General features: G+C 38.0%; 1 protein-coding gene across 4 annotated transcripts in view; it reads left to right on the forward strand.

The window, feature by feature from the left end:
• SMYD3 (SET and MYND domain containing 3) overlaps positions 1 to 27,772 on the forward strand; it is a 706,268-nt gene that overhangs the window by 278,935 nt on the left and 399,561 nt on the right. The window lies entirely within an intron of this gene.

The raw sequence follows: 27,772 nt of genomic DNA on the forward strand, positions 1-27,772 counted from the left end.
TGCGGCTGGTAGCCACTGTGGCTGTTTAATTTTAAGTTCATGAAATTAAATACTCAGTTCCTCAGTTGCACAGGCCAACAGCCTCAGGGCTCCTGTGCCGGGAGGTGCATCTATAAAGAGAGGTGGGATCCGTGAACCCCTGGTCAGGACCAGTCACTCTTTTCTCCGCGTTTCTCTGTGGAGGGGTTAGAAATTGGCTCCAGAAAAGTCCACGCAGAGGCTCTAGGGCAGTGTCAGGAATTTGGAGCCTGGCAGGGGAAGCTGTGGTAGGAAGAGGCAGTACCCTGAGCCTCACTGGGAATAAATGTTCCCCCAGAACCTTCCCGTTGCCCCCCCCCCCCCCGGGACCACAGCTGGACTTCATTAGCCTGTATAGTTATGGATGTTATTTGTTCCTAACCGGGTTGTAAGTAACTAGAGAGTAGCTATTGTGTTTTATAATTCTGCGTCTTCCTCCGTGAAGCACATCCACGGGGAGGACATCATTATCTGGCTCGAAGACAAAGTGCTGTTCCTTTTCCAGTAGAAATTGAGAACAACTCTTCACTTTCAGTGAACTGGAAGGGATTACACGTTGGATAAGGACAGAAACCAGTGTAGGCTTATGACACTTGCCAATTACAGTAGATAAAAACAGTGTTATCTCCTATTTTCTGTGATTGTACACAACCTTACAGGTAAGAAAAGATGTGTTAAAAAGATGTGTGACCCCCCCCTGCCCCGCCCCAAGTTAGTTGTTCACAGCACCTCCTATTTTGAGAACTGGGAGAATAGGAGTCTCATGAAAAGTAAAATAGAAACCTCTGTCGCAAAATCTGATTTCATGTCACCTTTCACTTTGTGGGACTCTGTGCATCTCTGTGCTTCCCCATCGGTGATTTTCCTTCCTTTGTGTGGGCTTTAATCACTCTTTTTACTTTACATCTGTGTAAATAGACACATAATTTAAACATAGTTTAAAACCCAAATTGTGTAGTTATAATGGTTTCTTGCACAAGTTCCCTCCTCCCCCCCCACCCCCGCAAGTGTATTCACTTTAAGAGAGAGCACAAGCAGGGGAAGGCAGAGAGAGAGGAAGAGTGAGAGAGGATCCCAAGCAGGCTGTGTGCTGTTAGTACAGCAGAGCCCGTCCTGGGACTCACACGCACGAACCCTGAGATCGAGACCCGAGCCGAAACCAAGAGTCGACACTTAGCTGAGTAAGCCACTCAGGCGCCCCGGTTTCTTGCACAAGTTTTAACTGATTTATAGAATGCTGTATTTTCGAGCTAGCATTTACAATGCAGCATAGTTCAACGTAGTTCCCTCTGTCAGCTATTTAGCATTTACCGTCTTGCAGGTTAAATGCAGCATTCTGTTACACGAGCTATTTTAAGGTACTAAAATTTCACATAGAGGTATGATTGGCCAGTGAGCAGCCCCGTGTGGATCGAAGGGGTGCTTTCCTCTGCACAGTGTATGTGCTTTTAAGGTAGCGGCCATCGCTTTCCCAGACCTCATTGTAATTCACCCTGCATCCAGCGCTACTGGAAACTAATGAAAATGCTGGGGCCACCAGGCTTTATTTTACTGTTGAGAATTCTCAGTGGTTACAGTGTTATGTAGTGCCTAATTCTCTTGGCGTTGCGGTTTTTTTAACAGTGATTTTTATTTTCAGTCCAGTGATCCATTTCGCTCATTAACCCCCTAACCACTGAGTAAGCTTCGTGTCGGAAAAGAGCTTCCGAAGGAGGAGGCATGCATGGGTTTATTATAAATGTGAACGTCCTCGTCATTTCTAATCCCAATATACATATTCTCATTGGAATTAAAAAACTATGGCTTTTAAGTCAAACTAGGAGAAGACCAAAGTGCTAGACTAGGAGACCAAATGCTATGTTTTTCCTATAGAATGCTCTCAAGTAATACAACTGTTGCCATAGCAAAATCAGGTGAAATTTAATAAAATCTGCTCATTGCTCCCACGGAAAAGCTGAACTAGGGCATAAGGATTTTAATGTCACTTGGTCCCCTTTCATTTGATTTCCCATCCTTAACACAAAGTAGACACTGAGCACACCCTTCATTTTGAAAAATTGATTAGCTGTGGGGAGTTGACCGGTATTGGATCTTGGTTGTGATCTGTACAGATTTGTACCCAAAATGTGTAATTGTCATTCATGCCATGCCCTTTTGTGTCCAGTGCCATATCTGATGAACAACAGGCGCCCGGATGGGGATATTATCTCTAGGATATTATGAAATGTCTTATGATCTCATTTTGATATTTTCCCTTGTGATTTAAAGCAGTACTTTTTTTCCCTGTATGTCAGTGTGAGTGTGTGAGTGTGGGTGTGTGCATTTTAGTAACTCCAAAAAGCTAGTTTTTAATGCGTTTAGAATTATTACGTCAGTGCTTGTCTGAGTCTTTAAAAACATTACAGCCACATTTTGATACGTTGTTCCCTGTAACAGGTACAGATGTTTACTTAGTTTATTAAATCCGTGTATTGCTGGTGCTGGTGTTAGCTGCCCAGTGGTTACACAAGTTGCTTTTTGGACAGCATCTTTATTGTACTCTGCATGTATCCACAAGCTATATCACAAAAGCAGGAAACAGGAGAGCAGACATACCTCTTTGAAAGCGGAATGTCGGTTGGAGTGAGAGGGAGGTAAAAATGATTCATAGTTTGAGAAAGTCAGATTGCTTTCAGGAATGAAGGAAGACCAGAATCTGAGCATATCAAACATCATGCTTACCAACAACTCAGGTACCTCACTAAGAATACTGAGTCTATAATTTGAAAAATTCTGTGGAATAAAATGCATTAATTAGAAACTTGACTGAAGTGTTAAGCTGAGAATATACCACATATGAAAAACATTTCTGTCTTAATTAGGAAGCAGAGTAACTGAGAAAGATACCACCATAAGAGTGAAATTTACACACACACACACACACACACACACACACACGCATTAGAACTTCACTGTCAAATACAGCCACTAGCCATAGTTGGCTACTTAAATTTAAATTAATTAAAATTAAAAAAATCAAATTAATAATCAGGTTTTTTGGTTGTACTAGTCATATTTCAAGTGTTTAATAGCCACATGTAACTAGTGCCACATTTAATGGTGCAGACATAGAACATTTCTGCCATTACATAAAGTCTGCTATAATTTCTTTCTTTTTTTTTTTTTAGTGTGTATTTAATTTTGAGACAGAGACAGAGCATGAGCAGGGGAGGGGCAGAGAGAGAGGGAGACACAGAATCTGAAGCAGGACACAGAATCTGAGCTGTCAGCACAGAGCCCAACATGGGGCTTGAACTCATGAACCCGTGAGATCGTGACCTGAGCTGAAGTCGGACACTCAACCGACTTAGCCACTCAGGCACCCCAAAATAATTTCTTAATCAGGAGAGACACAAGGGTGATAGTATTCCTTACTTATAAAAAACAAGCCGAAGAGTGTAATAGTAGCTATATTTTGCACCTAACTTTGCCTGAGGACATACATAATGGTAACCTGAGAGTCATAAACAGTGAACCTGTCCCCAGCTCTTCTCTAGAACCTCTCAGTGACATCTGAGATCTATTATTGGATCTCTCCAAACTTGTGACCTGCCTGGTTAGACTGCCTAGACACCAGTCTAACTCCTGGCTCCCTGCTTCCTTTCTCATTTTCCTTAACTTTTTTTTTTTTTTAATCTTTATTTAGTTTTGAGACAGAGAGAGAGAGTGCAAGCCAGAAGGGGCACAGAGAGAGGGAGACACAGAATCCGAAGCAGGCTCCAGGCTCTGAGCTTTCAGCACAGAGCCCGACGCAGGGCTTGAACTCACGAACCAAAAGATAATGACCTGAGCTGAAGTCGGATGCCTAACTGAGCCACTCAGCCCCTCATTTTCCTTAACTTTTGATATGTTCATGTACTCCTCAAAATATCTGTATTAGCTTTATTACATTGAATGTGTCCATGCAAACTACATCTTTTTGGGGGTGGATGTGGAATATAGAGAGAAATCTATTCTTTCTCTTTCAACCTTGGTTTCCCTACCTGATTAAACAAGACAAAACAAAACAGTATTGATATTACTAACCCACAGATCATGGCAGTGTGAGAAGTAATGAATCGGTTATATCACAGGGAACAATTGGGAAAATGTTAAACCTTATATACTGTAGCAGAGATATCTGGATGAGACAATATAGGAAAAGCAGTGACTCTGAAAGTTTGGTGAATTATCACATTAAAAAATCCTTCCTCAAGAGCCTAAATGTCCATCAACTGATGAATGGATACAGAAGATGTGGTTTGTATACACAATGGAGTACTACGTGGCAATGAGAAAGAATGAAATACGGCCCTTTGTAGCAACGTGGATGGAACCGGAGAGTGTGATGCTAAGTGAGATAAGCCATACAGAGAAAGACAGATACCATATGTGTTCACTCTTATGTGGATCCTGAGAAACTTAACAGAAACCCATGGGGGAGGGGAAGGAAAAAAAAAAAAAAAAGAGGTTAGAGTGTGAGAGAGCCAAAGAATAAGAGACTCTTAAAAACTGAGAACAAACTAAGGGTTGATGGGGGTGGGCGGGCGGGGAGGGTGGGTGATGGGTATTGAGGAGGGCACCTTTTGGGATGAGCACTGGGTGTTGTATGGAAACCAATTTGACAATAAATTTCATATATTGAAAAAAAAATAAAATAAAAAAAATAAAAAACATTGTGATAATCAAAAAAAAATCCTTCCTCAAATTAGTGTTTAAATACTATGATATTGAAATGTTTTATGTGTCTGAAAAATTCTGTGAAGTCAGTGCCTCATTTTTGAGGTTCATCTGGGAAAATCTATAAGGCCCAGAGTTTTCGGGCTGAAGATACATGCAAGTTTGTTGTAGGTTTTCATGGTATTGAAATAGTTCTAATCATGTCATTTTCTCAAAAGCTGAAAATACTTGAATGGTGTGTTATTTAACTTTACACCATCTCTATGAGATGGATAAGGGCCAGTTATAATAATTATTCTATAAAAAGTTAAAATTAAAAAAATTTTAGGATTGATAAATTATTTGTGTTACTTTGTTCTGTGACAGGCAGACTGAAACAATGTAACACCTATTATTAACACTAAACTCATTATTCAACAGGTTATAGCTAATTATTTCATTTAAATTGACACTAATCTTTTTTCTTTTTAATTAGTAAGACAAATTGATTTCAGGGAATTTTAGCGGGATGATAAGATGAACAAAACCAAACGCAGAGTTTCTCAGGAGGATGATAGTGTAGAATTTTTGTATATAAGCAAGATAATTTATTAGGAGATGTTCTAACATCATTTATTCCTGTAATGAATTTAAGTTTTAGATTAATGAGCTACTAATTGAAGATTTAGAATAATAGTTATCATTAATGAATGTAAAAAGAAAATTGGAGCTTTATTTGAGAAAATATTTCAGGCCACTAAATTGCTGTCCTTGGTCTAAATCATATTAATGAGGTTTATAAATTTATCTGGAAAAAAATTGAAATCTGGCTCAAAAATCCCATTTCATCAATTCATTCATTTTTAAATGGGTATTTCCTAGGATAATGGGAATTTCTAAAAACTTCTAAGAGTATCCAAAATAATATATGATTTAAAAAGTCATTCTTTTAGAAGAAACATTGAGTCTTGATAATTCTAATTCTCTTCATAAAATGAGGTGACCATATCCAAGAAAACAGACACCTTTGTTTTTCTCGGAGAAACACATACATAAAGGGATATCAGTAGAATGGAGGTTTTTGAACTTTTAAACCACTGGAACCTAAATTGCCCTTGAGCTACTATAAAAAATGTGATCTTGATATTAAGATTTATTGCCATTTTGGATTTTATGCTGCCATTCACCTGAAGGTACAGGAAGGTCCTGAGACAGGGTGACAGAGGTCAGGTGTCAGCGGCTGGGACTAGACGTGCAGTAAAGGGCGTGTGGAAATCAGAATCAGATACTTGATTTTCTTTTTCTTTTTCTGTTTTTTTTTAATTATTATTATTAATTTTTAGGTTAAGCCCAGTACCGTTAACAGTGTTATATTAGTTTCAGGGGTATAATATAGTGATTCAACACTTCCACACATTACCCAGTGCTAAGCACAAGTGTGCTCTCTAATCCCCGTCACCTATTCCCCCCCCCCCCACCCCGACCTCATCCTCTGGTGACTGTCGTGTGTTCTCTGTAGTTAAGGGTCTGTTTCTTGATTTGTCTCTCTCTGTCTTTTTTTCCCTATGTTTGTTTTTCCTTAAAGTCCACATAAGATTGAAATGATATAGTATTTGTCTTTCTGTGACTTCTTTCACTTAGCATTATACTCTCTAGATCTATCCATGTTATTGCAAATGATAAGATTTTATTCTTTTTATGGCTGAATAATACTCCATCACATATATTTATACACATATATATGTACACACACACCACATCTTCTTTACCCATTTATCTATTGATGGACACTTGGGCTGCTTCCATAATTTGGCTATTGTAAATAACATTGGAATAAACATAGAGGTGCATGTATCCCTTTGAATTAGTGTTTGTGTATTTCTTGGGTAAATACCCAGTGGTGTGATTACTGGATCATAGGGTAGTTCTATTTTTAACTTTTTGAGGAACCTCCATACTGTTTTCCACAGTGGCTGCACCAGTTGACTTTCCCACCAACAGTACATGAGGGTTCTTTTCTTTCCACATCCTCGCCAACACCTGTTGTTTCTTGTGTTTTTGATTTTAGCTGTTCTGACAGGTGTGAGGTGATATCTCATTGTGGTTTTGATTTGTATTTCTCTGATGATGAGTGATGTTGAGCATCTTTTTATGTCTGTTGGCCATATGTATGTCTTCTTTGGAGAACTGTTCATGTCTTCTTCCCATTTTTAGTTGGGTTATTTGTTTTTTGGGTGGTGAATTGTATCAGTTCTTTATATATTTTGGATACTAACCCTTTATTGGATAGGTCATTTGCAATTATCTTCTCCCATTCCTTATGTTACCTTTTGGTTTTATTGACTCTTTCCTTAGCTGTGCAGAGGCTTTTAATATTGATGTAGTACCAGTAGTTACCTTTGCTTTCATTTCTCTTGTCTCAGGAGACATATCTAGAAAAATGTTGCTATGACTGATGTTAGAGACATTATTGCCTATGTTCTCTTCTTGGATTTTTATGGTTTCAGGTTTCACATTTATGTCTTTAATCCATTTTGAGTTTATTTTTGTGTATGGTGTAAGAAAGTGGTCCAGTTCCATTATATAGCACTTAGCTGTCCAGTTTTACCAACAACATTTCTTGAAGAGACTTTTTTCCGTTGCATATTCTTTTCTCCTTTGTCAAAGAATAACTAACCATATAATTGTGGGTTTATTTCTGAGCTCACTATTCTGTTCTATTGATCTATGTATCTATTTTTCTGCCAGTACTATACTGTTTTGATTACTACAGCTTTGTAATATAACTTGAAGTCTGGAGTTGTGATACCTCCAGTTTTGTTTTTCTTTGTCAGGATTGCTTTGGCTATTTGGGGTCTTCTGTGGTTCCATATAAATCTTAGGATTGTTTTTTTCTGCTTCTGTGAAGAATGCTGTTGGTATTTTGATGGCGAATGCATTAAATGTATAGATTGCTTTGGGTGATAAGACATTTTAACAATGTTCTTCCAATCCATGAGCATGGAATGTCTTTCCATTTCTTTGTGTCGTCTTCAATTTCTTTCTCTTTCTCTTTCTTTTTTCTTTCTTTCTTTCTTTCTTTCTTTCTTTCTTTCTCTTTCTCTCTGTCTCTCTCTCTCTCTCTCTCCCTCTTTCTCTCTTTTTCTTTCTTTCTTTTCTTTCTTCACACCCAACATGGGGCTTGAACTCATGACCCTGAGATTACACATTATGTGCTCTACCAGCTGAGCCAGCCAGGCATTCCTTTGTCTTCAGTTTCTTTAATCAGTGTTTTATAGTTTTCAGAGTACAGTTCTTTAACCTCTTTGGTTAGGTTTATTCGTAGATATTTTATTACTTTTGGTGCATTTGTAAATGAGATTGTTTTCTTAATTACTGTTTCTGTTGCTTCATTATTAGTGTACAGGAATGCAACAGATTCCTGTACATTGATTTTGTATCCTGCAACTTTACCGAATGCATTTATCAGTTTTGGTAGCTTTTTGGTAGAGTCTTTTGGGTTTTCTATATACACTATTAAGTCATTTGCATATATTGCAAGTTTTACTTCTTCCTTAATGATTTGGATGCCTTCTAATTCTTTTTGTTGTAATACTCGATTTTCTTATGCCTCAAAATGTTGGAGTCTAGTATTCTATCAACTTTACCCTCCCCTAATAATGTTATAAACTCAAGAGTTCTCTAATAAGCTATTTCATGGTAATTAATCAGGGAAGCCAGTTGAATTGCCCTACTTTAGGTAAGTAAAGGCAACTTCATTGCCCTGAAGTAAACTTTGAAACAATAAAATATATTATGTAAGTGTAAATAACGATGTCCTGCCAAATCTAGTTTGTAAGTATACTTATCATAGATTTTTAGAGGCAGATGGGACCTTAGAAAATTATTTGAATGATTATGTGTAAACTTGTATTATTTTCATCTCCTGCTTAAAAGTAAAGGGGCTCGAAAGGTCATCTGCTCAAATTCAGACTGTTGGTAAAGGAACCCAGTCCTCCAACCTGTTGTCTTAGGGTGGAGTTTCTACCACCATCAAAGTTGTGTTATTTAGTCCTTTGAAAGGCTCTTAAGCACATGAGCTGGAGACGAAGCAGAGAAGTGTAGAATATATAATCAACATTTCCTAAAAGAGAAACTTTGTCCTCTAGTAGTAGAAAAAGGGAAAAGTGCATCTAATCATGTATTGTGATATGTTCCAAAGAAAGTATCACCCTAGTTCTTCTCTGGGTCTGCCATTTTACCAAGGAGTGTAAGGGAGATGGGACTTGGCTCATATTTCCCGTGAGCTAAGATTATGTGAATTGTTGAGGAATAGGACTTAATGTTATTATCACAAGCAGTTATTAAGTGTTAATTATTAATATTAAAGAAAATTAGGGAGAATAAATAATGTCCCCTTATAGTAGATGCTAAACAAATTCAATAATGTGTTTTGAAATCAAGGAGGATGAACTATATGATTTTTTTGTAAGTATAATTGACACACAATGTTGCATTCGTTTCAGGTGTACAACAGAGTGATTCAGCAAATCTATACACTAATGCTGTGTTCACCGTGAGCGTAGCTACCATATGTCACCATACAATGCTATTACACCGCCGTTGATTATGTTTCCTATGCTGTGCCTTTTATCTTGGTTGAACTGTATGATTCATAAGGTTTTCTTGAGTTTTAAAATTCAGCGATGATTGGGGCATCTGGCTGGTGCACTCGGTTAGGCATCTGACTTCAACTCAGGTCATGATCTCACAGTTCAGGAGTTCAAGTCTCACATCGGGCTCTCTGCTTTCAGTGCAGAGCCTGCTTCATGAAGATCCTTTGTCCCTCTCTCTCTGCCCCTCCCCCGTTTGCACTCTCTCTCTCTGTCTCTCTCAAAACAAATAAATTAAAAAAATTAAAATTCAGTGATGATTAATAGACACTTTTTATTTTACTGCGATTCATAGAAGATATATTTGGTTTGTTGCCTAGTGGAGTATTTTTATATCTTCAGTTTATTCAAAGGTTAGTTTGGTATTCTTATAAGAGAGTTTCTATTCTTCATTGCAAACATAGGTTAAAAAATTGAAAGAGCACGCGAGTCTTCGTCTTGGGGTTGTGAATTCGAGCCCCACTGGATTTCTTTCTGTCCCTCTAACATGCCAAGTCTGTTTTCAACAGAAGATCTTTACAATTGTTGGCTCCTCTGATAGGAATGTCTTAGGTGTACAGGTCTCATTAAATATGATAGCCCCTCAGAAAGGGCTTTCATGACCACTCAATCTAGAGGGGCTCCCCCATTAAAGCTGAATTGTGTTCTCTTTGAGCATTAGCATTGTCTAAAATGTTATCGTTCAGTTGTTTATTATTTTTCTGCTGCATGAGGACAGAGTGCTTGCAAATCTTTTTCATCTGGTAGCCTTGTGGAAAAAAACCCAACCCGTGAGTTTAATGCATGATGCTTGCACGATGCTCTCACATAAAAGGATTAAAATCCTCTTATAAGTGAGAAGGAGGTCTTTACAACCAAAAGAATTTTTCAGTTCTTTTCAGGTTATAATGAAAGCTGATGTTGGAAGCAAGTCAAACCGAATGTTACAATGTGATTATGTTTACCTAATGAAATAACAGATTTTAGCAATTCCAGCATATTTACTGAATAATTACTGAAGTTTTCCATATCCTAAAGGCCCATTCGAAAGACATGATTCCAATGCACTGTGCTTGTCAGGTAGTACATGCTGTGTGGTGGAGATGGGGACCATGGGAGGGGTAGGCCTACTGAAGTGACATCAAGGTTAGGTCAAATCTTTGAGTGCCTTCAATAGCGACAGCCTGGTATTGGGTCCCTAAGAGAAACAAGGGGGTACTAGGCCTCCTTCCTAGTGACTGTGACTCCATTGTTTGGTATTTCTTCAAAATGGTGGGATGAACAAATAATACTCTGCAAAGGGCTGTGTGTCACCCCCAAGCAGGAGACAGAAGGACAAGAAACTAAAATCATGAAGGTGGGAAGGTTTCTGAGATTTTCATTCAGGCTGTGTAGTTGATCTGAGAACGCCACCACTTCTGCTCCCTGGAGACTTCTGTGTCTTTTGTCTGATGAGGCAGCTGTGGGTAGATGTGTGCCTCTGCAGCCGTTGGCTTCCCCTGCCCACTCTGTCCTCGTTCCTGGCTAAGGCAGGCTTCCTGTGCCCACTCTGTCCTCCTCCCTGGCTAAGGTAGATGGTTGTTCCTGGTGAGACCCCTGCTGCCCACCCCCCGTCCCCCCAGGAGCCACAGGAGTTGGGCCAAAGGGCATCTGCTCGAAGCTCCAGGGGGTATCTATCAGTCACAGGTCACCCCTAACAGAAAGTGGAAATCTGTGAATGGATGTCGAGGGCTGTTTGGATTGACACAGCGTGACTGCCGCACTGTGTAGAGAATGTATGCTTGCCTTAGATGTCAGATAACAATATTAGAGGATATGTGCTTTAGTATCAAATGACTCATGAGCATTACTGCTAGGGCAGTTCTGTCTTTTCCGACTACTTAATGACCCACTCATTAGACTCTGTCCAGTCCTCAGGATGTCTGTGAGAAGCCACGGAAGTGGGACTGTAGAGTGTGGAGCTGCTGGCTATCTCCAGTTTATACTGATGTTTCAGGTGTGGCCTTTTCTCTTGCCCTAAGTCTCAGTCACCTCTGACTGTTTGAAGGGAGTAAAGATGAAAAGTTTGAATTTTTCTTGTCAACTGGGATTTCTTTATCGAATTATTATTTAAGGAAGGATATAGTTTTTAAGAACCTACTCTGGGACAGGTGCTCTTGTTAGGAACTTCTATAAATCTTACATAATTCTCACTAGGTTTTCCTCGGCCTGTTTACAAATAAGGTGGAGGCTCTTAGAAATTAAGTTGTTTGCTCAGAGGTACACAGCTGACGAGACACAGACAAGCTCCCACTGCAGGTCTGTTTTCTGAGATAAGTCCATTTTCTAGGGTAACACAGGTTCCTCCCATGCTTTATTCCTTGTCTGTATAGAGTCAGGGTAATAATACCTCAATATCTATTTCACAGAACTGTAAGAACCAGATGAATATGAACACAATACCTGTATAATTCCAGGTTCTGTTATGATCATTAATAGCATTACTTCAGCAACATTACCTAAGTTCTTTTAATTAACTGTCATTTCATATCAAGATTTCTGAATACGCATTGTGTTTCTGTGGAGCCTTGTCTGTAACAGTGGATATTTTAATTATTTGTTAGACTCCTTGTGGTTATGTTTGGGTTTCTTTGAGAATAAGTTTTACACCCTTCCAATTGTTGGCAAATATTCATACCAGAGAAAAACTATCCATCTGTTCAGCTTCTAGCCAAAACATCACAGTCAAAATAGCAGATTTGGCTCTAACGTGAATTATGATGAGACAGTACAACCCAGAATACAAGTCATATCCTAGTCAATAGATGTGGAAAGAGGTGGTATCAGTTGGGGAAAATTTAAGATTTTCACCATATAAAGTTAAGGCTGGGTTTAGAAGAACATAACAGATGCCCCAAATTGCACTTACAAGGTACCATTAGAGCTGGAATTGGATGAACAGACATAGTGGGAGAAGAAAAGTCACTGATTAGCTGGCGTAAGCCAGCTTCTACTGCAGACAGGCTTGCCTCCCAGGCATTCGTGGACAGCTGTTGATGCTCTTGGGATGGCTGTCTCCTTGAGAAAATTGGTCTTTTACTCACTGCAGTATCTTATATATTCTTGAAGCACATGGATGTTTTGCTGTGATCATCCTGAATGTCAACTGGTTTTTTCTAAGGCTGCTTTTTTTTTTTGCTATGGAGTGTAATAACTTTATGCTTTTGGCTAGGATACTGAAGCATTTTGTTGTTTTCTGATTTTGTTAAATAATTTTTTTCATTATGGTGCTCCAATCTGAGTTCATTTAAACAAAGTTAAAAACATATAGGGACGCCTAGGAGGCTCAATCAGTTAAACATCTGACTCTTGATTTTAGCTCAGGTCATGATCTCAGGTTCATGGGATCAAGCTCTGCGTCTCTCCCCCTTTCTCTGCCCCTCTCCTCTTTGAACACGTGCTTTCTCTCAAATAAATAAACATTGAAAAAAATAAGTGAAGTCAGATTCTACTTGTTGTTTTTCTACTTCCTTTTCTTCCTTTTTTTAGTTTAGTATTCTGAAATTTATCCATGATGAATGTAGCTGTAGCTCATTCAGTTTCACTGCTGTATAGTTTTCTATTATGTAAATGTATCATAGTTTAATTTGCTTTCCTTTTAACTGTTACTTCATTGCCATAACATTCATGAACCTACCTCTGTTGAATGTATACAGGAGTTTTTGTAGGATGTATAACTTGTGATGGAATTGTTGGGTCATAAGTATGCTTTTCACAGCTTCTCTAGATAACATCAAATCCTTTTCCAAAGGGACTGTATACATTTATACCGAACCATCTGTGTATCAGAGTTTGCATTGTTTCAAATCTTCACCAACGTTTGACGTTGTAGGATTTAAGGATTATTGCCAATTTGCAAATTAGCATTTTAAATTGTAACTGTTATTTTTCAGTTCTGGAAGTTTTTTTGGCTTAGACATTACAACATTTTTTATCCTTTCTCATATTTTCCATTTCTTGTATCTTTAAACATATTAAACACTTACTTTAAATTCTGACAATCCAAATTATGAGATCTTTTTAATTGAGCTATGTGGTATTTCTACTGAGACTTTCTCATAAGTCTTTGTTTCCTTGTTTTATGTGTGTGTGTGTGTGTGTGTGTGTGTGTGTGTGTGTGTTTAAACCATAAGCTCAGGCTCTTTTGAAATTTGTTGAAGTTTGTATTGGAAGTGTATTCATCCAGAATGAATTTGCCCTTCTTCTGGTGGCTAACGAGGGCTTTAACAGCCCTAGATCTCTCGAAGGTTAATTTTTGTGCTTGAGGCTTCTTGGACCAGAAAGATAATGTTAATTTAGGGTACAAGCTTGGCCAATTGCCAAGTTATGGTTATAAGTTCTCTAGAAAAAAGTATCCCACTCTATCTAGTGCTTAGGTCTAGACTGGCAGTTTCCCTACTGTTCCTAATTGTGGAATGGGTTTGTTATAATTTGTTCTAAGGGTGTCATCCTCTGGAGCCCAGGTCTGTTCAGGAGTCTGGTTTTAGAGTTCCCACTCTGGGTGTGGCCCAGGTGGCTCTCAGGTGCAAGTTCAGGGTTCTCTGGCTTAGCCAGATTTATCCAGGGAGAAAGCCAGCTGGAGAAGTTACCTAATCTCTCAGGTTTATTGCTTTTGCTTCAGTGTAATTATCTAAGGATACTTTTCTTTTTTTATCATCTCAATGATGAATTTTATTTTATTTTTCAATTTTCTGTTTTTAAATAGACCTTCTTAAATGCCTTAACTTTTCTTCATCTTTAAAACACTTTTTTATTTTTTACATTTATTTATTTTTGAGAGACAGACTGAGACAGAGTGCGAGTGGAGGAGGGGCAGAGAGAGAAGGAGACACAGAATCTGAAGCAGGCTCCAGACTCTGAGCAAGCATTCAGCACAGAGCCTGATGCCTGGCTCAAACCCACGAACCGTGAGATCGTGACCTGAGCCGAAGTCAGACACTTAACTGACTGAGCCACCCAGGGGCCCCTTTCTTCATCTTTTATTGTAAAAACTTTCAATCATGAAGAAAAGGTAAAAGGATAAGACAGGAAGGATATCACCTAAAGTCGCTAATTATTAATTTTGTTTTGCCATATCAGCTGTGTGCATGTGTGTGTGTGTGTGTGTGTGTGTGTGTGTGTGTGTATGTGTGTGTGTTTCTTGAGCCATTTGGAAGTCAGTTGCAGGTATCATGAAACTTACCCTGGATGTTTTGCTGTGTATCTTGTCAAAATAAGGACATTCTGCTATAGAACGACTCTACTGTATCACATGAGTAAGAGTTCTCTAATATTTATCTACTACCTGATCTGTATTCACATTCCCCCGTTGTCCCTAAATATCTTTTATGTGTTTTTACCCCCAAATAAGAATACAAGTAATGTAGTGATGCATTTTAAAATAGGTGTTTCAGGAGGGCTCTTTGGGCTATTTGGTTCAGCATATTTTCAGATATGGAAATATGCTTTGTTGTTTGGCTTTTCTGAAGTCTGCTCTTTGTTTCTTCTAGTAGCCAGAATGCCTCCATCTTTTGCTTTCTCCTCACTTTCCTTGTGAATTGCTGATTATTTGGGTTTGTGGCTAAAGGACTATAATTTGGTTAAAAAACTATTTTAATGTCCTTCTTAAGAGTCGTAACTTCTCAAGTGGAAGATACAAAGGTGGTTAGCTCATTGACTTTCATCCAAGTAGATACAATTTTAAGTTTTGTCAGATAAGTTGGACTGACATCACCCAGGATTCCACCTCTGGGTAGCCTTAAAAAAAAAAAAAGACCTTTAACAAAATCAGTTTGTCCTTTGACTTTTCTTTGGGCAGCTGAATTCTGCTCACCCCTACTGTGTCCTGCGGCTCGTCAGCCTGGCTGCATGAAGACTAAGGAGGATTCAAGTGACTGTGTGGGGTGAAGAGAGCTGGATAACCGTTTCTTCTTAAATACAAACCAAGTCTAATGAACGATTTCTTCTTAAATACAAAGCACATCTAATGATGTTGCTCACTATTGGTAACTTTATTTGGGGCTTCAGACTCAATGAAGTTAAGTGTTGCTTGACATATTTTTCAGATGGCTCAGGATTAATGAAAATATATTGCTGTTGAATTATAATAAGCACCAGTAAGAAATATGGATGTGTTGCTTTGTTTTGGTGATTTCATAGTTATTTATGTATTTAGCCGTATGCATGAAGCCCCCATGTTTGTATTTTTCTTTGTCATTGACTTCACAGCAGCTCAGTTGGATTTTAAATATTTATATTTTACATTTTCCCGCACCTGCCCCATGACAGTATACACAGACCATGCAAACAAAGATGTATTTAGTGAAGAGACTGTGGAACTCTTTTATTGCTGTCCTGATCTCCATCGGAAATGAAGCTGTTTTTCAAAACACCGTGTGTAGGCATGCTATCTAGCCGTCGGTAATTGTGCAGATTATAATCATGATCTTCTCTTCAACACGTGTATGGCTGTGGTGGTAATAACTGGTGAATCACTGCAGTTTAATTGGAGTGAATGAAGAATAGAAAGCTCAGCAGAAACATTCTTTAGCGAGGTAGAAACCTAAAAAACAAAAAAGAAAACAGAAAGAGAAAATAAGGTATACCCATGAATTTTAACTTACTACACAGTAGAAAGTGATTTTGAGGGGCGCCTGGGTGGCTCAGTCGGTTAAGCGTCCGACTTCGGCTCAGGTCACAATCTCATGGTTCGTGAGTTCGAGCCCCGCGACGGGCTCTGTGCTGACAGCTCAGAGCCTGGAGCCTGTTTCAGATTCTGTGTCTCCCTCTCTCTCTGACCCTCCCGTATTCATGCTCTGTCTCTCTCTGTCTCAAAAATAAATAAATGTTAAAAACAAAATTAAAAAAAAAAGATAAGTGATTTTGATAATAGAATATATATATAGATGTGATTGTATGGTGCTCTTAGCATAAACACAAGCATGTACGTTTGGGGGTTCAGCTAACTTAGCTGCAAAGTGACTTCTGCATCTCTCTCTGTGTGTTTTTTAGCTGTCATTCTTCAGTAATCAGAAGGTTCTGTTTCTTAATTTTTTACACCTAAATATCCTGGTAGCTCTCTTTGGAAAGTTTTAAAATTATTTTTGGTGACCATTATGGAAAGCATTGGATAGAATGGAAACATTCTTTGCATGGCAGGACCCAGTGGTCTAAAACAGTTTCTATCTTAGCCCTAAATTTTAGGAACATACTTATTGCGTGTTTGCTTATTTATTTCAGCACGCTAATTTTTAACTTTCTTGGGTTTTATCTTTTTTTTTTTTTTTAAATTTTTTTTTTTTTCAACATTTATTTATTTTTGGGACAGAGAGAGACAGAGCATGAACGGGGGTGGGGCAGAGAGAGAGGGAGACACAGAATCGGAAACAGGCTCCAGGCTCCGAGCCATCAGCCCAGAGCCCGACGCGGGGCTCGAACTCACGGACCGTGAGATCGTGACCTGGCTGAAGTCGGACGCTTAACCGACTGCGCCACCCAGGCGCCCCTCTTGGGTTTTATCTTGAAGAACTCCTTAATGTAGTTCATTCATCCCATAATAAGCTGATATGACAAACTTAAACATGTTGGTGTCAGATCTCCCCTCTTTGGGTTTTCTCTTTATTTTATACCATGTACAGTTAAGTAAGAGTTCTGCCTGTTTTTCCTTTGAGATTTCTTGCCATGCTCACTTTAACATTCTAGCACGAAATGGACAGATTTGACATTGGACACTTGTGTCTGTCCTCTTCAGTTCATCCTGCATGCTTTTACCAAAGAAGTCTTTTCAAAATATTTCACCTTCTACTGATTAGTAAACTTGGATGTGAAATCTATCTCTGGAGCTCAAGACTCCTCCCTTGTTATTTTCCACGTCATCATTCCCAACTGGGCATTTGGGAGACCATGTTCCCGTTAGGCCAATACCATCACTTCTTTTGAAAAAAAGAAAGTCTGGGTGATTATGGGTGGGGAGACAGAGGTCATGTGTTCAGTGCAGTATTAATTGTATCTTTAGATTAACTAAAGGTTAATATATCTTTTGCCGCCTGTTGTTGAGGGGGCATTTTGTTGGTACGAGAGAGCCAGCAAATAGGGCAGGTTATGGGAGCGAGCTCTGCGGAGCTCTTGATAGCAGGAGTTCAGATCAGATTATAGGAAATCCAGGATGTCACCGAAAGGCACTTCTTGAAGGGAGAGGAACTATATTGAGTAAGAGAAAGGAACAGGACAGGAGGAATTTTTCTTATTCATAGGCAGATTTAAAACTGGGGTGTACTCAGAGCCCATGGCCACCACAAATATTTCAGCGGTCCCAGGGGTCAAGGGGAGATCATCAAGTTGGAAGGGAGTGTGGAGCCAGGGAGAGGAGCATCAGGTGCAACCAATCTTGACCTTTGAACAGGGCCATCCTTCCGTCTTGGAAATGCAGGAGATGGGCCATCTGGCACAAGCCGTGTCCCCCTGCCCCTATTCTAGCCGACCGGGAGTGGGGACCTCAGGACATCTTGCTTATTTCTGCCTCCCGTTCTTGTCTGTTGCTCCTTGGGAGTGGTTACCTCTCTCCTATCCATTTGCTTGAGTGTCACATGTTCTGTAAGGGAAGAAGCACCGACTTAAGGGGGTAAACCGACCTAGGCTTGAGTTTTACCTCCTTGCTGGTTAGCTGGTGATCCTGGTCAACTTACTTCATGATTTAAAACTCCAGTTTCCTTCTTTGATATTGGAGGTATTAACATATTCTCTGCTGGTATAAAGATCAGAAAGTCTGCACCTCAGTTATTGGGCTTAGAAAACTGCTGTTTTTGGCCCCTCTAGTCACTGAGAAAAAGAATATTGTGTGTGTATTTATATAATATGAATGGAAGGAAGATTTACAGAAATACTAATTTCTGTTGACAGAATTCTCTTAATTTTATTTGTCTGCATCCCTGACCCTTCAATCTCTCTGGTGGTAGGGGGGTTAGCAGTTGTAGATTGCAGAATCACCTGCTTCAGACAGCAGTAGAAACTTCTTTTGTGGACACACAGTATATTCTGATACAAGACAAATGCTGTGCCTTGGGGCCCTATATCTTCTGGAAGGTCATCAGAAGAGAGCAAGCCCCTGAAATGTATCTGTAGCATCCCAAGAGTATCCTGTCATTTTATTTGTATGTCCTGTGCTTGGTGCATATTTGTTGAATTGTTAAGTAAAAGATAATTTTGTTTAGACTAAATCATATGCTTTTATTATCACTGTCCTCTGGGAAAATATTGACTAAGTTTATCAGACATCTATGGAAATATGAAATTGTTGATCCAAAAATACTTGTGAAGCTTAAGTACTTTATCATTCAAGTTGCCAGTGATTAGGAGACCAGCGAGGGCTGAAATTCTGTGTTGAAATTTAAAAATCTGTAAATAGAAGTTGAAATAAGATTCTGATGTATTTATTTATTAGGATATTTTTCTGATTACAAAATATGTCATAGTCAATATAAAAAACCTAGGAAAGCATAGAAAAGCAAAGCCAAGAAATAAATACCACCTCTGATTATTAATATTATGATACATTTTCCTTTACTGTGTTTTCTGTGCATTTAGTATGGATTATTTTCTTTCATTGGTTTTCCTCTAGACATTATAGCAATGATTTCTTTTCATAAAATACTCTTCCTTTTCAAAAATATTTTTTTAAAATGTTTTTATTTATTTTTGAAGGAGAGAGACAGAGCATGAGCGGTGGAGTAGCAGAGAGAGAGGGAGACACAGTATTTGAAGCAGGCTCCAGGCTGTAAGCTGTCAGCATGGAGCCTGATGCGGGGCTCGAACTCACAAACTGTGAGATCATGACCTGAGCCAAAGTTGGACACTTAACCGACTGAGCCACCCAGGAGCCCCAAAATACTCTTCCTTTTAAAATTAAGTTTTAAATTTTAATTCTAGTATAGTTAACATATGGTATTATATTAGTTTCAGGTGTGCAATAGAGTGATTCAGCAACTTTATACATCACCCAGTGCTCATCACGACAGGCGCACTCCTTAATTCCCATCACCTAGTTCACCCATCCCTCACCCCCTTCTGGTGACCATCATTGTGTTCGCTATAGTTAAGAGTCTGTTTCTTGGTTTGTCTCTTTTTTTCCTTTACTCATGTGTTTTGTTTCTTAAATTCCACATATGAGTGAGATTATGTGGTATTTGTCTTTTTCTGACTGACTTATGCTCTCATAAAATATTCTTGAACAATATTTTAGTAATACTCATCATATAGCTATATCATTATTCATTTAATCATTCTAATATTGGATATTTATTTACTGTTTTAAATATAGCTGAAATAGATATCTTTTGTTGGCATTTTTATTTCCTTAAACTAGTTTCTTAGACACATAATTATCATGTTAAAGTTTAAAATGTGCATATTTTAAGTAGTTTTATTACATTTTGCCAGTATTTCAGAAAGGTTGATTTAGTTTCCTGGCCTGATGTCTTTTACAGTTAACTATGACATTTTTATCTCACTACATCCTTACCAATGCTGAATGTTATCGTAAAAAATAAAGGTCTCGGACTATGATTTATTCATCTAGTCTGTGTTGCAGATATAATCCATATTAATTGAGACACTTGTTGAAACTAAACAAATACTTGAGGTAAAATCTATATTCTTCTGTATTACTTCTTGATGTGACTGTTTCTAGCACAAGATTTGTATAGGGATCACATTTTACTCATCTTTATGCTGCCCATAGAGATTTATACATAGTAGGCAGTCAATAAATGTGGAAAATAATTATCACATTATACCCACCCAGATGGGTCCACCACTGATTGTGCGCATACTTTAAGCAAATATTAACTCTTTTTATTAGAAAGTATCACATGAAGTTCCTGGGTCTCATTCGTGTTTTTGTATGAAGAACCCATTCATTGGTAGGACATATTGGCGTATTTAAAATAAAATTTCGTATCTGCTTCTTCAAAGTCGGTGTTGTATGGTGTGTATATAATTTACCTTGTAAATATATCAGAAGCACCAAGTAATTTAGATTATAAGCCTTGCTTATCTGAAAGATTTGTACTATCAGTGAAAAGATGTTGGCAAATGCTGCTAGTGGTTAGTAAGAATGTAACCAAGACATGAGCTTTAACGGAGATGTGAGATGTATATTAAACCAGTTTCTGAAAATCATTTGCTTTTTGTGTTTTATGGCAGTACCTTGTGGATCTGCATTTAGAATGATAATTCATGCTAATGGCTTTCATATCCCATGAGCTAGCAGAAATCAATTCTAAAATGGCAGAATGAAAGGGTATAGCAAATAAAGTCAATGAGCTGTCAAAGAATTTTTCTTCATCAAACAAATCCCAAAGCACCCTGTGTTACACTGACCTTCTCTCTTTTTTCTTGAATTCCTATGCTGATTTGGTTCCCGATTTCTTTTCGCATAATAGAAAAATTAACAAACATGTTTGGTCAGTGAAACAGAAGGTATTTGAAAATAATACCTTGAAGCAGTGTCTCAATCTTTAGGCAAATGGTGAAGAGGAAATACAGCATTGATTGCTGTTGCTAAGCAACGGCTTTCGCAGCAGATGTGCTTTGGGACCACAGTGGTGTCTGCCAGCCAGCTATGCAGGGTAGAGAGCAGCACAGCATCATGACGTTTCTGAGAAATCAGAATCAGTGCTTTTCATTTCCTCTTCTTTCTTTTTTCCACAGTTGACTGTGATCAGTATTTGAGAAGCTCAGATCATACTGCCAAATATATAGAGTGAGTAGTTTGGAGCACTGTGGGGATTTTTAGAAGGCTGTGAATGGATTTGTAGAGCCAACTCTAATGGAATCAGAATTCCTGTTTTATTTCAGAAATACTATTAACTTTCTCATTCACGCATTTATCCGCTCATTCATGCTGCTCTTAAAGAGTCTGGTGCGTCTTGTATTGCTGACGTGTGCACCGTAGGTGTGATGGTGGGAAGTGAGAGGAGCCGTGGGAGCCGTGCACGTGTGGTGGAAGAAGAGCCACCTGGGCCTGCCTCCCAGCACCGGAGCTCGCAAGCTTCAGGGCTCCCGAGGATCTCCAGGGCTGCTTGTAAAAGACTGGCGATCTTATTACCAGAGGCCTGGCAGGTAATTTAGGAGTACACGTTTTAAACAAGCTGCCTTGGCGATTGTGATATGGCGGCAGGCAGATGACTCTTGAGAAATGACTGAAGTGGGTGGATTAGTGAAGATTTCTTCACTGTTACACCAGGCAAGATGTCACCTGTCAGTTTTAATTCAGTAATGGGGAAACTATCACTTGTTCAATCTGTGCCTCTTTTAGCTTGATTCTTAAGTCTCTCCATATTAGAACTGCTTTAGACTTCTTGGAGTTGGACTGATTTGGGTTCCTTCCAGAACCTGCTCTGTGGATGTCCCTCAGGAGGATGTTGGAGGGCAGCCCATGTTGCTTGTGACTCACCCAAGAGCAAAAAATGGGAGTAACACGTAAAGTACAAAAGCCCCAGTCCAAACAGTCTGCAAGAAAGATGAAGATTTTCACACCCCCTTTCGTTGAAAGCAAAAATACCAAATGACCAAGCAAACACCTGAATCTACTCATTGCCTGTTTTTTCCCTATCCCAAACCTGGTCACATTTCAGCCGTCTGTCAGTTGTGAATCTGGCCAGTCTTTTAATAAAGCCTTTTGTGCTCATAAATTATTTGTATAAATTCATGAGCGATTTTTGCTCATACAGTCTTTTAATAAGATAATTCACTTTTTTTCTTTCTCCAGTTGTATATGCTCCAAAGCCCAGTTTTATTCTTTATTAGATCTTGGCCTTATGCCATGTAGTGGTACAGACTAACACATGGTTCTTATTAGTGTATGTAGTTCGTTAACCATTCATCTATCGAGCTAAATGACTCCTAGATGACTTGTACATTTAAAACTGTTCAAAAGTTATTAAGGTCTGTAATTTATCATCACTAACATTTCTGACCTGTGTTTGGTCCCTCACCAGAGTGATGTTCATTGAGGCATCGACACAATAGGAAGAAAATTAAGTTACACTAAAGGCATTACCAGTATGAGTGGGGAGATTTTAAATGTTGGCAGTAATCAATAGTAGAGCTTAATTTATATACTTCATAATGGAGGCATTTTTCATTACATTTATATTTTCCAAATTGCATCTTTTTAAATTAGTTGCCCTCATTTCGGACCATACTGCACAGCGAAATAATATATTTTCTGGATCTAAACCATCATATATGGTTTGACCTTTAGCTGAATCAAGTAGTAAAGATCAAAATGAATTATGCTTGGGTGGAAAGGGATTTTAATGTTGCTCTGCACTGTGTTTTCCCTCATCCCACATGCTGTTTAATATTATTAATTCAGCTTGAATGATGATAAGCCAAAAACGACTTTAGTTGGTCATGGCCAATGCATTCTTGGACGTTATAGAAATGCCTGTAACACCTGAATGGTTCCACATAAATAGCAATGCATTTTTATTTTGTCCACAAGAGAAAATGCACCATGATTGCCTATGAGCAGCAGAGAACAGGTTTCTAAATGTATGTTCTTTCCTTGGTGCAAATACATAAGTCCATTAGTGCTAATACGGCTTTGTGTATTTGCATCCAGGAATTCACTATTTAGAATATGACAAGCAATGAATATTTGAGGAGTTATTACCAAAAGCTTTCAAATAAGTTGAAAGGCATAAATGACTTTGAGTCTGGAGAAGTGTAGTAATCCCTTAGAAATGAACTATTTAGAATATTTAACTCTGTTATCAGTGTACTTCAGCATAATAGTATCCGTGCACATTTTGTGGTTATCTCAGTTCCCTGTCATGCACCTCACCACATGAAGTCAGCTTGGGACAGTCTTGGCCCTGTTCACGATGCCCCGGCTTCTCAAACTCCCCTGGTTTAATTTGCTGCCGTTGTGACGGTTTTTGGAGGAGCTCTGGTGCAGAAACAGAAAGTACCCTCTGAGAGATCCCTGTGCTTTCAGTTAGTGTATGAGGAGGCAAGGATAACTACTGTTCTAGAATTCTTTCATCATAGAGACCCAAAACAAAAAGGCATAATCTTACTTTATAGAATAGACGCATCCTCGAAATTCCGTGTCACCTGAATATTTGGATACTGAATTGATTTTCATTTATACTTTCTTTATAAACGCAGAGAGATACTCATCTAGATGAAAAGCCATTTCACCAAGATACAGGCAATATTACATTTAAGAATGAATGCCTCAAGTCTCCTCAGACTTTAGAAATCACAGATTTATAGGGAAATCATAATTTTTCGAATAAAACATGACAGCTTCCAAATAGCTGGGCTTATTTTTACATTTGGCATCTTGACGGAAAAATAGCTCCATAAGCTGTATTAAAGAGTCACATGGGAAGTCCTGATCGTGTAGCTCTTTGTGAGAGCCAGTGTCACGGAGGGATGTGTAGGTTTAACTGGGTTTCAGTGGGAGTGGTTTGAAATGTAGCACTGACTTAGTAGGCACAGGACAGTTACTGATCACTGATCTCAGCAAACTTGAAAATAACATGTTTCTTGTTCTGTAAATTATTCAAGTTCAGTTTTCTGTTTTTAACAATCTGAGTAACAAGCTCAATTTTTCCCCTAAATGTCCAGGCATAATTAATAGTACTTAAAGCAGAAGTAGGAGCTTGAATAGTGTTAATATGAATGGCGAGAGCTGCATAGATACAAGGAACAGCTTGGTGGTGGCCAGAAGTGGGGGTTGGAGGGTGGTTGAAATGGGTGAAGAGGGTCAGAAAATATAAACTTCCAGTCATAAATAAGTCCTGAAGATTTAATGTACAGCCTGGTGAACTGTAGGTAATAATATTGTACTGCATATTTGAAAGTTGCTAAGAGAGTAGATCTTAAAAGTCTTCATTATAAGAAAAAATATTTTGTCACCGTGTGTGGTAATGGATGTTTAACGAGACTTCACTGTGGTGATCACTTTGTAATGTGTACAAATGTCAAATTGTTGTTGTGCTCCTGAAACCAACATAATGTTATATGTCAATTATACTTCAGTTTAAAAAAGAAAAGGTGAGAGCTGCATTCTCGTACTGGGCACTCAGTTTAAAAATAGTGTGATTTTCTCCTTGATTATCGAAGTAATGAATTACCCGTTTTACAAAATAGGGAAAATCTAGAAAAATGTTAAAAAATGTTATCCATGTTTTAACCTGTAGATGTAACTGTGGTTTTTCTATGTTTAAGTGTTTTCTCTTTTTGTTTTCACACGGTTGGTATTACTTAATGTATAAAATTTTATATGCCACCTTTTTATTTAACGACTTTGTAGCGTTTCGTTAAAATATGTGTAAATATGATTTTTAATCACAGAAGAAATCTAACTGGAAATTCTCACTAAAATCAATACAGTTTTCTGTTGTTTAGATTACATCTAGTTTTTCACTAATATAAATACCATTGAGGTTTTTGAGCTTCCTGTCCATTATTTAATGTATGTTCTAACATCTCCTTATTCATGAATAGATTTCCTTAAGGCCCCCTCCTCTTGATAACTTGTTTGTTTAGTATATTTGCTTTGCTTTAAAAAAAAAAAAACTTTATAATGAAACCTTTAAGTGTACGAATTTAATTATAAGCACAGTGTTGGCTGCAATCTATAAGTTCCTTTTTGTTATTTTGTAAGAAATACGTTATTATAAAGATGCTTTTTGAGTTTTCAGACAGATGGCATTTTGTATTTATTAAAGTTCAGTAATTTCTAGCTTTTGGAATGTTTTCAATATATTTATGCTGTTTTGTTTCACAGATGAACAGTCGTTCAGACTCTTTCATGGACATTTTTTTCTTAAGTGAAATACTGTTTGGTGGATACGGAGTTGGTGTGGTTCATAACCCAACCCTGTAGATGAAATCTTCCACAACCATATTTTGTGGATCAAATGCTGTGTCTTACAGTCTTCTGTTCCAGTGTGTTTTTGTTCTTCCTCATTTCTCATAGCTTTTGATTTTCATGTTTTGGTGTTCTATTCCTGAAAGATGAAAGGTTCGTGGATGTTTCATTATAGGATCAGTATCCATGCAAATTGACTTAAGGTCTTGGTTTTTGCTCAGATTTTATGTTACCTAATTTTAATTTGTTAACTCTGCTTTTGTTCTCATTATCTTTGCCTTCTCTCTAATTTTTAATCTTTCTGTTCCATTTTGTTTCTTGACTCTATTTTAAGTTCTTTGCCCTGGTTAAAGAGAATTTAAATAATTTACATTTATTAAAAGATTTTTTTAAAATGTTTATTTTTGAGAGAGAGACAGAGCACGAGTTGGGGAGGGGCAGAGAGAGAGGAAGACAGAGAATCTGAAGCAGGCTCCAGGTTCTGAGCTGTCAGCACAGATCCTGACATGGGGCTCGAACCCATGAACTATGAGATCATGACCTGAGCCAAAATCGCACTTAACCAACTGAGCCACTCAGGCGCCCCTGGTTTACATTTATTTTAGCAACTGATAGGTGTTTCGTGTATTCTGCATTCAATGCTTCATTGCTATATTGTTTCGTGAACTTTGTTTTGTTTGCTTTTATGCTCTTATGTGTTTGGAACTTAAATTTAATTTCAAAATCTACAAACTAAGCTTATTTTTCAGTATATTAAAGAAAAAACAATATATTTAGACTCTAATGTCCCCCCCCTCCAGTTTCTAAAATGTAGTCTTCTAGAACTGTATCATTAGTGAATTTCAGTATTTTGTTATGTTTTTATTTTTCAAGAGTTGTTTTTTACTTTTACCATGTTTATAATCATATCCAGACTTGACTATTTAACTGTCATTTTGATAATCAGTGCTGTAATACTTTAAATCCCCAATTTTCCTGGTTCCTAATTTCTTTTCATCCGTAGTGCGCAGGATAATAGTAGCAACAACAACATACAACATTTATTAAGTATTTACAAAGTGCCACTATAGGCACTTAAATGTGAGCTAACTCACGTTTAATCTTCTCTGTGTGGTTCTGAGGTAGAGTCCATTAATTAGTCCACTGGGCAGATGAAGAAATGGAGGCACTGAGAGCTGAACTAATTTGTCCATGCAGAGCCAGGACTCCGGATAGGTTCAGGTCTCCATCCAGAGTCCCTGCTCTGAAACTTTCACTCCTACTGCCTCCCCTCTGTTGCCTGGGAAAGAACACACTCACACATATTAAGAAACTTAGGGTAGGTGTTAGATTTTTTTGAGTCTTTTCCTGTGTCTGAAAGAGTGTCCTTAGGACTTTTAGACGTAAACCATCAGTGTAGTTAAATACGAAATTCCTGAGTCACAATTTTTTTTTCAAGAGTAAAGTAAAACTATCCCTGCCATGCCATGTGGTTTTACTGTTGCAGAGGGAAAGTCTAAGGCCAGCCTGGTGTTTATTTCTTCAGGGGCAACCTGTCCTTTCCTCCTTGCCCCAACCCTGCCCGTATGTTGTTAGAACTTTTTTCTTTAACCTTAAAATTCAAACATTTTGCTAAGGGTTGTCCAGGTGTGAGTCATTTTGAATTATTTTTGCCTAAAGTTCTGAAAGCCCCTTTGATATCAAATTTAAATATTTCTTTACATCAGGAAAAAGTTTTTGAATTATATCTTTGCTTATAACTCCCATTCATGTTGGTGCCTCTTTGAAACACCCATTATTCTTTGCTTGGATTTCTTCTCCTTGACCCCTTAGCCATTATCTTTTCCCTAGCATTTAGATCTGTCTCTTTCCTCTAAAGCAGAGGTCAAAAAAATTTTTCTGTAAAGAGCCAGATAGTTAATATTTTATGCTTTGTAGAATGAGGCAAAATCGAGGATATTATGTAGCTATTTATATAACAAGAGAAAACAAATTTCTATAAATTTTTTATTGATGCAATTTAAAATATAATAATTGAGTAGTGTTTTGTTTTGTTTTGGTAATACTGATCTAATGAGCAGAATATAATTCTTTTGGGGAGAGATAACTTTTTGCTTAATTGGGGTTCAAAGTTCCTTATCATTAATTGATTACAAATGTTCATCTGTAAAAACCATCCTTAGTTCACAGGACATAGCAAAACAGACGGCCAGCCGGATTTGGGTTTCAGGCTGTAGTTTGCCGACCTCTGTTCTAATGACTTGGAGAACTTCTCCGATTTGTCTTCTACCTTTCAGGATTGATTTTCTGTATTGTCTTTTTTGCTTTTTATTGCTTTGGATCTGAGTTTTAAACTTCCATTTATTCTTTTAAAATCATAGCCATTTTCCTTTAAAACTCAACCTATTGACTTTTCATATCATATTCATCCCTGGCTTTTGTTCATTTTGGACCCATGTTTTTTTAGATTTCATTGGGAATACAAAGCAGAAGTCTCCTTAAAATAGTCATGTTTTAAGTCTTTTTCAGATGATGCCCTGAGTGCCTGCAGGGGAGTGTGCAC

The sequence above is a fragment of the Prionailurus viverrinus genome, chromosome F1 (genome assembly GCF_022837055.1).
Source record: "Prionailurus viverrinus isolate Anna chromosome F1, UM_Priviv_1.0, whole genome shotgun sequence".
Lineage (NCBI taxonomy): Eukaryota > Metazoa > Chordata > Mammalia > Carnivora > Felidae > Prionailurus > Prionailurus viverrinus.